The sequence below is a fragment of the Bos indicus genome, chromosome 4 (genome assembly GCF_029378745.1).
Source record: "Bos indicus isolate NIAB-ARS_2022 breed Sahiwal x Tharparkar chromosome 4, NIAB-ARS_B.indTharparkar_mat_pri_1.0, whole genome shotgun sequence".
Classification (NCBI taxonomy): Eukaryota; Metazoa; Chordata; class Mammalia; order Artiodactyla; family Bovidae; genus Bos; species Bos indicus.
The window spans coordinates 96545843-96558403 of NC_091763.1; the positions used below are offsets into that span (position 1 = coordinate 96545843).

A 12561-nucleotide genomic window follows, 5' to 3' on the forward strand; every position below is an offset into this window, starting at 1 on the left:
AGGAACAGGGAGAAGAATTAGAAGCAAGCAGCTGGGCAACTCTCGGAGGTACTGAGTCAGGAAACTCTGGAGCTAGCAGAGTCCTTAGAAATGAATCACCTGGTATAAATCTCTGCTTTATCACATGAAAAACTCAGCTCCAAAGAAACTAGGTTGCCTGTCAACAGTCATCTAGGTAGATTGCAGAAAGTCACATGGCAGAAAGTCACAGATCCCTGGAGTCTTCTTTCTACCATACTCTGCAGCCTCTCTGCCCCACCTCCAACTGCTCCAGGTACCATCTTGACAGCCCATCATCACCATGACTTGGGAAGGTACTGGCCACCACTCACGCGCATGGGACCCAGACATCCCTGATAAGGAGTGAGTGGGGCAAGGTCTCCATATCTACACACTTACTGTTGAGCAGACACACAGATCAGGACACAAAGGTGTGGAACAGAAAAATAGGAATGTTAATACGTGTACGCCAACACCATGGCAGAGACGTGTATGGACAGTTGGTTGGGGAAAGGAGCAATGGGAGGAGTGGAAAGTTTGTGGCTGAATTCAGTCGGGCCACAGGTGCCTCCCTACGTCCCATCTCAGCCTCCTTTTTCTTTCACAGCATAGTGAAGAAGGGCAGCCCTGACACTGTCAGACTCTCACCAGCATTTCCCAAAATGCCTTCCATGGAACACAAGTCCCACAGGATTTTCCACCATAAACGGGTTCCTTGGGCAAAGGATTTTGGGCAATGTCCTGAAACCCAGTGCATTCTAACATCATTTAAGATATTTCTAATTGTTACAAAAAAAGGTCTGAAAAGTCTTTTTAGGAAGAAATAGCTTTAAAATTCTCTCAGCATTTTTTCCAAACAATTTATTTCCTAAACCATTTTTTCACAGGAACACCTCTTAGCATCCCTTAAAGAGGACATTCCCGGGATTCCCAGGTACGCTGTGGGACACAGGGACCCAACTCTGGCTTCTGATTCCAAGACAATTTCAGGAGTCAGGAACCAACAAGTAAAGCCATTTCTGCACCCTACCCTACCCCCAGTGTTTTAGCTGAGTCTCTCCCTGTTTTATTCCAGCCTCCCAGATCCCCATGTAAGCAGAGGGTCACAGCTAGGGAGTCCTCCTAGGGAGTGGTGAAGACCTTGACAGTGGCTGCTGAGGGGCCTCCAGTGCCCCCCACTGAGCAGCTTAGGGGTTGGCACAGACCTCCCTGAGGCTCAAAGATCCTACAATGGATTTCCCCCTTTTTCTCAGAAGAACTGTCTCTCCTAAGAGTCATTCCATCTCTCTATGCTTTGATTTTCCACTCTATAAAAATGAAGGAAACAAACCCCGCTTTTTGATGGGCATCCATAAAGCCTATAGAGCTCATGCCTGTAAATGCCTTTGGACTTTTCGGAGAAAGCAGGGAAATAAAATACAAGGTGTCATTTTTTTAAAAGCTCCAGTCCAGCCAAAGGAAGAGGCTTCTGGAGAACCAGCAGGCAGGCTCTTGCCAGCAGAGCCACGTCAAAGTGGCCAACTCCAAGCTTTCCAGGGATTCAGGGGCCCTCAGCTCCCTCCCAGCAGTGGGGGGCAGGGGTGACAGGCAATGTCTGTGTGCCGAGCATCTCGACCTCCCTCTTATTGTGGTGGGGGCAGCCAGGGCAGGGAGGGAGCACTTACAGCCTCGTGCAGAGCAGACATCCACCCCACATCCTGCCTTTGGCCTCTCTCGCATCATCTAATCCAACAGCCCAGACCAAACACAACCCCTACCTCGCTCAGTCGTGTCCGACTCTTTGCAACCCCATGGACTGTAGCCCACCAGGCTTCTCTGTCTATAGCAAGAATACTGGAGTGGGTTGCCATTGCTTTCTCCAGGGGATCTTCCCGACCCAGGGATCAAACCCAGGTCTTCTGCATCACAGGTGGATTCTTTACTGTCTGAGCCACTAGGGAAGCCTCTACTACCTCCACTCCCTCCAAAAACAACTGCAGGAGTCAAAGGCAGGAGGAAGCTTTCAAGGTCCAGTTTGACGTTTATGGTTCTTTCCTAAAATGAGGAACTAGGGAAGGGAGAGACAGCTAGGGTGGAGAGTAGAAGAGATGGAGAGGAAACAGGAAGGACAAAGCCCAGATAAAGGACAGACAATGTCTTCTCCCTGGTAGACATAACCACGGTGACTGCCAAGCATTCAGAGGGCAGCTTAGGGATCTTCATGGCCTTGCACATTCCTGCCTCTGGTCCTGTCCTCACCCTGGACTTTCTCAGCCCTAAACTGTGCTACCAGGATGTCTGCCATTAGCCAAAGGATCTCACCCACTACTACCATTTTCCAAGTGGATAAGGCTGAAGGACTGTCCACTCTCCACAAGGGGAAACTGAGGCAGGGAACAAGGCTGTCCATGTTTCCCACCACCTTGACCTGACACGACTCAGGTTGTTCAGCCCCCAGGACTGCAATTCTGAGTTTTAAGTAACTAGATACCTTTCTTCTTCACTGGGCAGAACATGAGATGAAAAACATCCACCTACAAAAACAAAAGTGTGTATTCAGCCAATGGCTGCATTAAATCCTTGCTTGCTCAGAGGCAGAAAGTCAGGGACCCACAAGTGTTTACCACGGCAGCATCTTGCACCGCAAAAGCCCTGGTGAGGAATGTTTTCATGGTGGGGGGGGCATGAGAACAGCTCAGCCTGGTGTCCTGGCAGCCAGGACTCCACCAGTTTCAGCTCAAGTCAGCTCCCTGTGAGACCCACACAGGGGGCAGATTCCGGGCTCCTCACCTAGACCTGCAGGTACATCCCCAAATTGCTGACCTCATGGTATTGTCATCAGGCTCAAATGAAGCAAAGGCCTCAACTGGGGCTCCTACCGTGGCCCTAGGATTCTGGAGACAAAGATAGCTTCCCACTCAGACTCCCCTGTATCTTGGTTTCTCCCATCTGAGCGGAGCCCTAGCTGAAACAAGGGTGATGGAGATGCTGGGCCAGGAGCCTGGACCAGACACCAGCCTGGGTGTGCATGGAAGCTGAGGTCCCCAACTGTGGCATAGGGTGGGGGCGGGGTCTTACTCTTCGCTTCCTCCAGCCGGGATTGATAAGGGAAGGATTTTTAACAGTGAAGGAGTGGGAGAAAACACAAGACTTGGGCTCACACGGCAGCTGAGCAGCTTCCCAAGCATACACCTTGGCACAGCCTCCTCCCACTCTCTGGGCCTACCATTCCTTGACAGTAAAAAGCAAGACTGGCTCATCCTGAGACCAAGGTGACACAACAGGTGTGAAGGCACTGGCTAAACGGGAACCCTCAAGGTACAGTGTTTCTTCGGGTTCATTTTCCTGATGGAAATCCTGCTCAGAACAGCCTTCGGGGGCGGGGGGGGGGAAGGGTGCAGCAGGGAGTGGCCCTTGCGTGCCCCCTGCCAGAGCATAGCTCTCTGAGGACACCACCCTCAGAGTCTGAGCCAAAGCATCAGAGTAATTGCAGCATGGGAGGAGAGGAACAGAGGGAGGGTCCCACAGGGCCTGCAGACCCTGGGGGGCTGGGGTGTAGGGAGCAGATGCCAGGACCCGTGGAAGGGAAGCCTAATTGGCGAACACCTTCGACAAGCAAAGGCTGGAGTGGATTCCTGAGCACCTTGGGCAACAGGAAAGGAGAGTGTGTGCTCCTCCAGCCCTGGCCGAGCCCTCCCCTGGGCCCCATTAACAGCAAGATTAGAGCTGGAGCCAGAGGAGCCAGGAAGGGGCTGGACTCTGTGGTAATCAGGAGCCGGGCGCGCCTGCAGGCCCTGTCCCCTGCCAGTCCACAAATACCCACGAATGAGCTCTGGCCACCTCTCCAGGGCTTATTCATTAGACAGCAGCTTCATTCTTACCAGGGAAAAGATTAGGGTCTGCTGCATGGGAATGTATGCAGTGGGCACCCCGTGAACAGACCCCAAAGCCTCAGACAGGGCCATAGCCTCTGGGATTCCTTCTGGCCCGTTATGAAGATGCTGCTGCTGCTGCTAAGTCACTTCAGTCATGTCCGACTCTGCGACCCCATAGACGGCAGCCCACCAGGCTCCCCCGTCCCTGGGATTCTCTAGGCAAGAACACTGGAGTGGGTTGCCATTTCCTTCTCCAATGCATGAAAGTGAAAAGTGAAAGTGAAGTCGCTCAGTCGTGCCGGACTCTTAGCGACCCCATGGACTGCGGCCCACCAGGCTCCTCCATCCATGGGATTTTCCAGCAAGAGTACTGGAGTGGGGTGCCATTGCCTTCTCCCATTATGAAGATACCAGATCTGTTTTGCACAGATGTCCTCATGGGGTGCCTGACTTGTAAAGTGAGACTGGTGATCCACTGGATTCTGGGGGCTGGCCATGAGCTCAAGGATGGCACCGTATTTTAGGCATGTTTGTACCCTTAGCTCGGAGAAGGCAATGGCACCCCACTCCAGTACTCTTGCCTGGAAAATCCCATGGATGGAGGAGCCTGGTAGGCTGCAGTCCATGACGTCACTAAGAGTAGGACACGACTGAGCGACTTCACTTTCACTTTTCACTTTCATGCATTGGAGAAGGAAATGGCAACCCACTCCAGTGTTCTTGCCTGGAGAATCCCAGGGACGGGGGAGCCTGGTGGGTTGCCGTCTATGGGGTCGCACAGAGTCGGACACGACTGAAGCGACTTAGCAGCAGCAGCAGCAGCAGCAGTACCCTTAGCTCTGTTCCTAGTTCATAATAGGTTAAGACATATACATTAAATGGAAAATGCATGGATGAATTGATGGATGACTAAATAAAGACCTGAGTCTCAAAATAGCTAACACTATTTTGGAAATAGAGCCAGAAAGCCTAGGTTAGAATCCCAGCTCCACCACTTAGTGCTGTGTGACCTTGGGCAAGTTGTTTAACTTCTGTGTGCCCCAGGTTTTCATGGGTAGTATAGGGATAACAATAATAATAAAAGCATATACTTCCCAGTACTGTAGAGAGGACTCAATGGCTAATTCACATAGAACAATGTCTGGCCCTTAGTAAGTGCTAGGAGAGTGTCGGGCTTCCCTGGTGGCTCAGTGGTAAAGAATCCACCTGCCAGTGCAAGCGACCTGAGTTTGATTCCCGGGTTGAGAAGACCCCCTGGAGAAGGAAATGGCAACCCAGTCCAGTATTCTTGCCTGAAAAATCCCAAAGACAGAGGGGCCTGGTGGGCTGCAACACATGGGGTCTCACAAGAGTGGGATACAACTCAGCAACTGAACAGCAAAAACAAACAAGAGAGTGGTTAGCTCTGGTTCCTGTTGGTTATCCTTGTGTGTTGTGTGAAAGCCCCTCAGTCGTGTCCGAGTCTTTGTGACCCCATGGACTATATGGTTCACGGAATTCTCCAAGCCAGAATACTGAAGTGGGAAGTCTTTCCCTTCTCCAGGGGATCTTCCCAGCCCAGGGATTGACTCCAAGTCATCCATAGACAATTCAAACAACCTTTGTGAGTCTTAGATCTTTGGGGAAATTCATGATACCTGTCTCAGAGAGGTGTGATCAAGATTAAAGGCACTCAGGTTATCAAGATGAAAGAGCAAAGGTGGTTCTTCCTAAAGATCTATCAAGGCCAATGAGGCTGAATAAAGGAGAAATAGTCTTAGGTCCAGAAGAGTTAGGGCTGGGTGTGTGTGTTAGTCCGACTCTTTGAGATCTGAGAGAATCTTGCCCGGAGAATCCCATGGACTGTAGCCCGCCAGGTTCCTCTGTCCATGGAATTCTCCAGGCAAGAATACTGGAGTGGTGTGCCATTCCCTTCTCCAGGGGATCTTTCCAACCCAGGGATCAAACCCGGGTCTCTTGCATTGCAGGCAGATTCTTTACCATCTGAGCCACCAAGGAAGCCCTGGTTAGAGTTAGGGCCGCTCCTTAGAAATGCAAATTCTGGTCAGCCCCACCCCAGATCTACTGAATCAGAAAGTCTGGAGCTGGGGCTCAGAGATCTGTATCTTAACCCCTTCCAGATGATTTAGTAAGAAGCACCATCCCAGGTCACCCACGGGGGTCTCTTCCTGGCTGAGGGTGCCACAGACTAGGCCCAGGAGAGAACGCCATGTGACAACCATAACCACCAGAGCAGGACCCACTAGACCTGGAGGCAGAGGGGCCCCGTGGCCGCCTCCCCGAGCCGAGCAGCGGTGGTGAAGGTGGCGTGGGGAGCCAGAGCTGACACTCCGAATTACAATCTAATAGCTTACCGCGCTTACCTCGCACTCAGCGGCAAAGGTTACCGTGCAATTACGTGTCGCTACATACAAATGACAGAGCAGTTACGGTTACTTTACCAATTACAGGGAAATTGCTCCCACTCTGTAGACAGACTGGCACTCTGAAAAGCTCTATCATCTCCACAGAAAGGGGATTTTAAGTGCTGCCAGCATCCTTCCTGCTCAGTCTCCCCAGGCTGCAGGGCAGAGCTGCAGAGCAGCCACCAGGGACCCCAGCGGTTTCTGGTGGTCTCTGCGGAGACCCCCTGAGAACGGCTGAAGAAGGAGTAGACCTGGGAGACAGTGGGCATCACCCTCCGACCCCTGCCCCACCACCACCCTCATAACCTGGGCCAATCCATCCTGAAGCCCTCCAGTGATAAGGCCTTGGGTGGGGACCTGATTCTGAAATCACTCTTTGTCCTGGCTAGCATGGCCCCCGGCCTGGTTCCAGATGCATCCCTCTTGCCGGGTGGAGCTCTTTTAGTCCCGCCCTTAGTCACCCCACCTTTGCAGAAACCCCAGATCGAGTCCTTATTATGGAAAGATCAGAACTAGACCAGAGCTCAGTGGTTCAAAAGCAGCGCTAATGAGATAAAGGTCACCAGGTCCATGCCCCTGTGGGCCAATTAGCTCAGCTCTGGGACCTGGTCTCTTCCATAGCCATAGGCTTCCCCCTTCACCCCAGACATCCACTGTTTACAAATATCCCAGACTGACCAGGTGAGCCTTCGGGGATGGGCGAATTCTCCACCTGGAGATACAGCTGCCAACCACTCTGAGCTGGCAGCCACCGTCTCTGAACCCAGGAAGGAAAAATACAAAGTCAGACCTGGTCCTCCCATTGCTCATGGTAGCTCCTGGCCTAGCAGGGAGATGAATCCTTCCATCTGGGAGCAAACCCATTCTCCGGCTCTCTCTGAAGGCAAAAGTAGCATCCAGCCTCGAGCCATCTAGTCCTGAGCACCCTGCACCCACCCCCAAAGCTAGGAGGCTGGACCACTATGGGGAAGAAGGCATCTGAGACCTTCCCAGGCTCACCCACTGTGGGGCCTTCAGTCGGGCCTTTTTCCATCCAACTTTTGGTCTCTTGTGCTACTGGAGCTCTCCGTTGCCACTAGAGGACACTGAGGCACTAAATGAAGACAGCAGTATTTATTGTTCCTCGCTGATTACTTTGCTTAAGAGAGTTTAGGAGGATCTACTAGGCACCAAGCAGCAGGTAAGGACCTAACAATAGAAAGATGGCTTAGAGGACCTGCAGACCAGGTCCATGACTAGACAAGGCCATGTATGACCAGCTTCAGTTGTGCACCGGGGCTGGAGGGACAGAGGGTGGGACCATGACTACTGAGGGGGGCAGTAAGGCTTCAAGGAAGAGGCAACACTGGGGGTCAATTGTGGGTTCTCCATCCAGGACAGGGCATGGCCATGCTTTCACACATTGTACAATTTCAGAGGAAATTGACCCCAGAGCTTAGAACTGAACAGCCCCATTTTACAGAAGAGAAAAATGACCTCTCGTGTTCTATCAAGGTACTGAGAAATAGATACCAGAACCCCAAATTCCCAGTTGGGAGGGAAAAAAAGGGTATTACATAGAGGCTTCCTCTAGGGTGCTGGAGGGTGGCGCCAAAGGGACCAGGATCAGGGAACTGGTCTCTCAACATGCCAGGATGAGAGAGGCTGCTGGAGGGACAGGCCTGACTTCTTTTGCTACCATCCAGGAAAAGCCTCCTGCCCTTCTGTGATCTCTGGGAGAAACCGAACCTCCTGTCTGGAGGAGGCCCTTGGCCAGTCATCAGAGTGGGCTTCCTCCTTTCCTGGGCCAACCTGTCCCTAAGGAGAGGGAAAGCTGAAGTTTAGAAAATAAACACAAGTTAGAAGAAAAAGAGGTGCCTGTTGATGTGGAAGAGTAAAGGTCTTTAGATTCTTCATGCTCAGCGGCCCCAAACATGTACCCACTAATTAATACACTTACACACACACACATATACTGGGAGCTGACCAGAGTAGAGCTCCACAGGAAACAGGGACTAGGTGAATTACACATGCGGGATTCCTTTATAAAGGGAGATATTGATCAGGTAAGTACAGTAGCTCATGTCTAAATACAGACTCTAGCTGTATATCTCTGCAGTGCAGGAAAGTAATGATCCCCACTTATTGGGGCCAGATCTCAAATAGAACCGCTGACCCCATGGCATTCATAGATGTGCCAGGCTCTGATGCCCACAGCGTATCTATCCCTGGAGACGACTCTGTGTGCCCTCTGACAGCAGGCAGGGAGGGAAGCAGGGAGAGTCCTCAGGGAGGCAGGAACCTCATGGGGAGGCTCTGGTTGACTTAAGGTTACTCTCATCAGAAAGCTTGTTTCGCCATAAAATATTCCCATGTGCCTTGAGCACTCGTTTCTAAAACAAAGAGATCCAAAAACTCAGACAATATCGCCCTACGATTGCTTACTGTTTCTCATAAACTTTCCTCTTTTTCATACTTTCTAACCCTGTCTGAAGCTCTGCCCAGGGCCCAGGCTGATCCCAGGCAGTCAAACTCACTTCAGAGCCAGAGAAACCCCAGTAGAGGCAAAGGTTGGCCCCACACCTCGGCCGTGAGCCCAGATGTCAAGAAAAGAGCATGAAGGAGACCTCATCCACTTAGTTACTAACACATTATCTCAGAACGGCTCTTTATTGTGTCTTTTTCAATGAGATTGAAGGAGAAGTGAATGTGCAGAGAAAGAGAGAGGAAGCCAGCAAACCGCAGTCACAGTAACCTGGTTAGACCAACACATTATCGAAGGGGCTTTGTGAAAAGTGTCTTGGGGTTGGAAAAAGAGCCCAATGAATCACACCGAGATTCCCAACGAGCTATGTGCCCTGTTTCTAAGCATCTCACAGAGATAGGTACCAAAACACAGGTCGTCTAAGTGGCCATTCACTCATCATGATAACAAGTTATCTTTCTAATAGGCAACTAATGCCACTAATTTGAGCTGCTTTCCCAAGAGAGGAACACTAAGCCCACTCCAGGCTGTAACCAATGGCCAGCCATAGCAATGCACCCCTCCTAGGAATTGCTGAGCATGGCAGGCAAAGAGCAGCTCCAAGTCAGGAACCCCAGGGATCAAAGCCCTGACCTTCTCCTCATTAGCTCAGCTGCTGAGAGCCCCAGGTTCCTCCCTCTGGGTAAGCAGAGGGCCAGGACACCATGACCAGAGATTCAGGCTGGCCAAGCAAGAGAAACACGGATGAAACTCCACTAGTCCAGTTCTGCAGGTAACCTCCACGATGGGTTCAGTGCAGAAGCCAAAGCTGGACCCCTGGGAAAGACCGAAGAAGGCCTTGGAATGGCACCAAGCAAAACCCACACGTGCGTCCCTTTCCTTGGGTACCTTAAGCTTCAGAGGTCCCCAGAGGCTGCCTGTCAAGGACCAGGAGCCACCTCCCCATCCCCAGACCATCAATTCCACATCCCCACTGCTCTCCCTGTCTACTGCAGACAACCTGAGCCGCCACCGGAACGGTAATTGGAGCGGGGCACACCACAATGATTAAGTTTGTGTGTTTTCTGGCCGGCGCTGGGAAGCAGTGGCCCCGCTCGCCAGGCTGAATTACGGAGGAGGTCATTCCCTTGTTAGGAGGAATAAATTTTATTAGCCCCAGTCTCGTTGCCATGCATCTTCCCCCTCTTCGCTCCTCGGGCCCGAGTGTGGGTCTGGATAATGTTGCCGGCACGCAGGATAAATCAGCCGAACAAATCCCATTATATTTTGGAACACTGACAGAGACACAGTAATGACACCGAGACTGGGAAAAGATGCAGGCTTTCTTCTCCCCCCGCTGATGCCGTTTCATATATGCGGAAGGCATGCAGGGCCCAATTCACTAGGAAAAATTAAAAAAAATATGTAAATTGAGGGACTAAATGGAGAACTCCGTGAGTTGTCTTTTTTCCTTCTTTCCACTAACTTTGTAAATGAGGTGACGCCAGCGCCGTGTGCCAACGTGGAGCCATTCCCTTCTGCCTTACAAAAACCAGAGGAGCACAGGAAGGTGACCGCAGGGAGGATCTAGCTGGAAATGTCTCCTCTCCTTCAAAGGCCTTGACTTTGTATTCATATCATGTGCTGGATGGCAGGGAAGGCGGGTGGGCACGCTCCAGGCCTGGGATTCCGAACATAACATCTGGGTCTGGCACAGCCCAAATTTCTCAAAAGCAGACATCGGTGGAGAAAAAAAAACATTAAGTATGAAAGCACAGCAATATTATGAAATCCCTTTCTGTCTCCTCAGGTGGTTACTGTAACCCAAGGAGACTATACGGATGATGCCATGAGCTATTTCAGTGTTCTACAAATATAAGGTGTTCTGTGTCTATCATCACTTATGAATGTCTCTGTATTTCTCTTTCCCTAGGAGTCTCGGCATACTTTATTAAAGGGATATGGTTTTATCGCCTCCTTCTAAAAGATGAAATGTATGATTCAAAGCAAAAGGGAAACCGCTCACCAGCTCAGTGACCTCTCATGAGATGGACCTGGCTGAGACTCAAAGACCCAAGCTCACAGGCCAGCATCCTGGCCAAGACGCCACCCTGAGAGGATGATAGGAGTTGAAGGAAAGGCAGAACTGGATGGATAAGTCGGGCTGGTCTGTGTGCTGACCGAATGAGAGGCTCGGCTGCTGATTTGGGCTGGGCCATTGCAGGGGTGTGTGTGCACAAGTGTGTGTGTACACGGGCGTGGGTACATAGCTGTACTTGCGGTGTGAGCTGCTGTGTGTGGTGTGGGGGTGTGGGGGAGGATCCACCACAGAAACGGGGAGCCTCAGGGATGTCTTGCACAGAGTATGAGTGTAAGTGAGAAAGTGAAGCACAGCAGAGAGAGCAACAGAGGGAAAAGACAGGGGACAGGCAGTGTGAGTCGGACATACAGGCAGAGAGGATGTGTGTGCACGTGTGGGTGTGCACCGGAGTGCACGCCTCTGGGGGCTTCATGAAGTCAGGGTCAGAATCTCAGTGTGAAGACATGGCAAGGCTGCCCCATGCCCTAATCCCCCACTGGGCAAACCCCACCCTGTGGCCGTGCCAGGTGTCTGTGTTAACATCTGCAGGCCTGATTCCTGGATCTCATCACCCTCTCTGCTGGCCCGATGGGCTCCAGAGTGGTTCCTAGGAAGTCACACCCAGCCTAGGAGGCCAGCTTCAAGCCCCTTCCTCTCACCAGGTCCAGCTCATCACCTACAGCTTGGCCACCATCAGGGACCCAAAGCCCTGCATGCTCTTGGCCGGGATGTAACGTTTATTGCAAATGCTTTCTCCCAAAGAGAAAGAGGTAGGTGTCCTTTTCACCTGAATACCTGAGACAGAAGCCTTCTCGTGGGGAGGGGGAAGAAGGTTGAATCTATAATGACTGGAGTTGTGACGTGGCAGGCCCCCAGTGCTAAACCAGAAGGGGTCATGGGGCTGTGAGGGGTGAGGGCTTGCACCGATGTGAAAGGAGATTTGTGATGTGTGCTGTCAGGGGGACTTGAGTGTGGCATATGGGCTGGGTCCCAGTGTGTGTGTGTGTGTGTGCATGTGTGTGTGCGTGTGTGTGTGAGTGAGTCTTGAATGTATTAGAGCTGAGGAAGGAGGGATGAGGGGCACGCAGGAGCAGGAGATTATGGTCTAAGAGAGGACTTCAGCTGAGCAGAAAGAGAAAGCCTTGCCTTGCGCCATAAACAACAGGATACACCCATCTAGTCAGAGCCGCACTTCCTGCCGACAGGAAAAGAAAACAGCCCGAGCAGATGGGCACAATCCAGCCCCCGGAGCCTGAGGTGGCTGCCTGGCCGTTCCGGATACGGACTCTGGTGGAGTGTCAGGATCCCAGGCGCCAGACCTCACTGAGTGACCATCCAGGCCGGGCAGAGAGGCCAGCCCGCATCCAGGGAGTGACCCTGTCCCCTCCCAGGGCTGCCCTGCGAGAGCAGTGGTGAGTCAGAGTGACGGCACACACCAGTGGGTTCTCCTCCACTGCTGATGTGAAGTGAAGCTTGGGGTTAAAAATGAAAAGCTCAGTCCGAGTGCCTCTGTGAGTCTGAGAGGGACTGGCAAGTCAACCCCAAAGTTGAGAAGATGCCTGGTCTGGCAACAGCTCTCAATCAGGGGCTCCAGGAAACGGGAGGGATTTCCTGGTTTTGCAGTGACTGCAGAGTCCCGTGGGCACGTAGGGCTCTATAGTCCAGCAACGCAAGTGCCCAGCACCACCAATCATCCCCCTGCCCCAGGTCCCACTACGGCCCTATCGAGAAACACCAGTGGAAAGAGCCCCAGGCTGAGAATTAGGATGTATAGAAGGT

The 12561-nt window shown here is 51.9% G+C and overlaps 1 protein-coding gene across 1 annotated transcript in view; it reads right to left on the reverse strand.

Annotated features, from left to right (window-relative positions):
* The window catches only part of PLXNA4 (plexin A4), a 481515-nt gene that overhangs the window by 386055 nt on the left and 82899 nt on the right, over positions 1–12561 (reverse strand). The window lies entirely within an intron of this gene.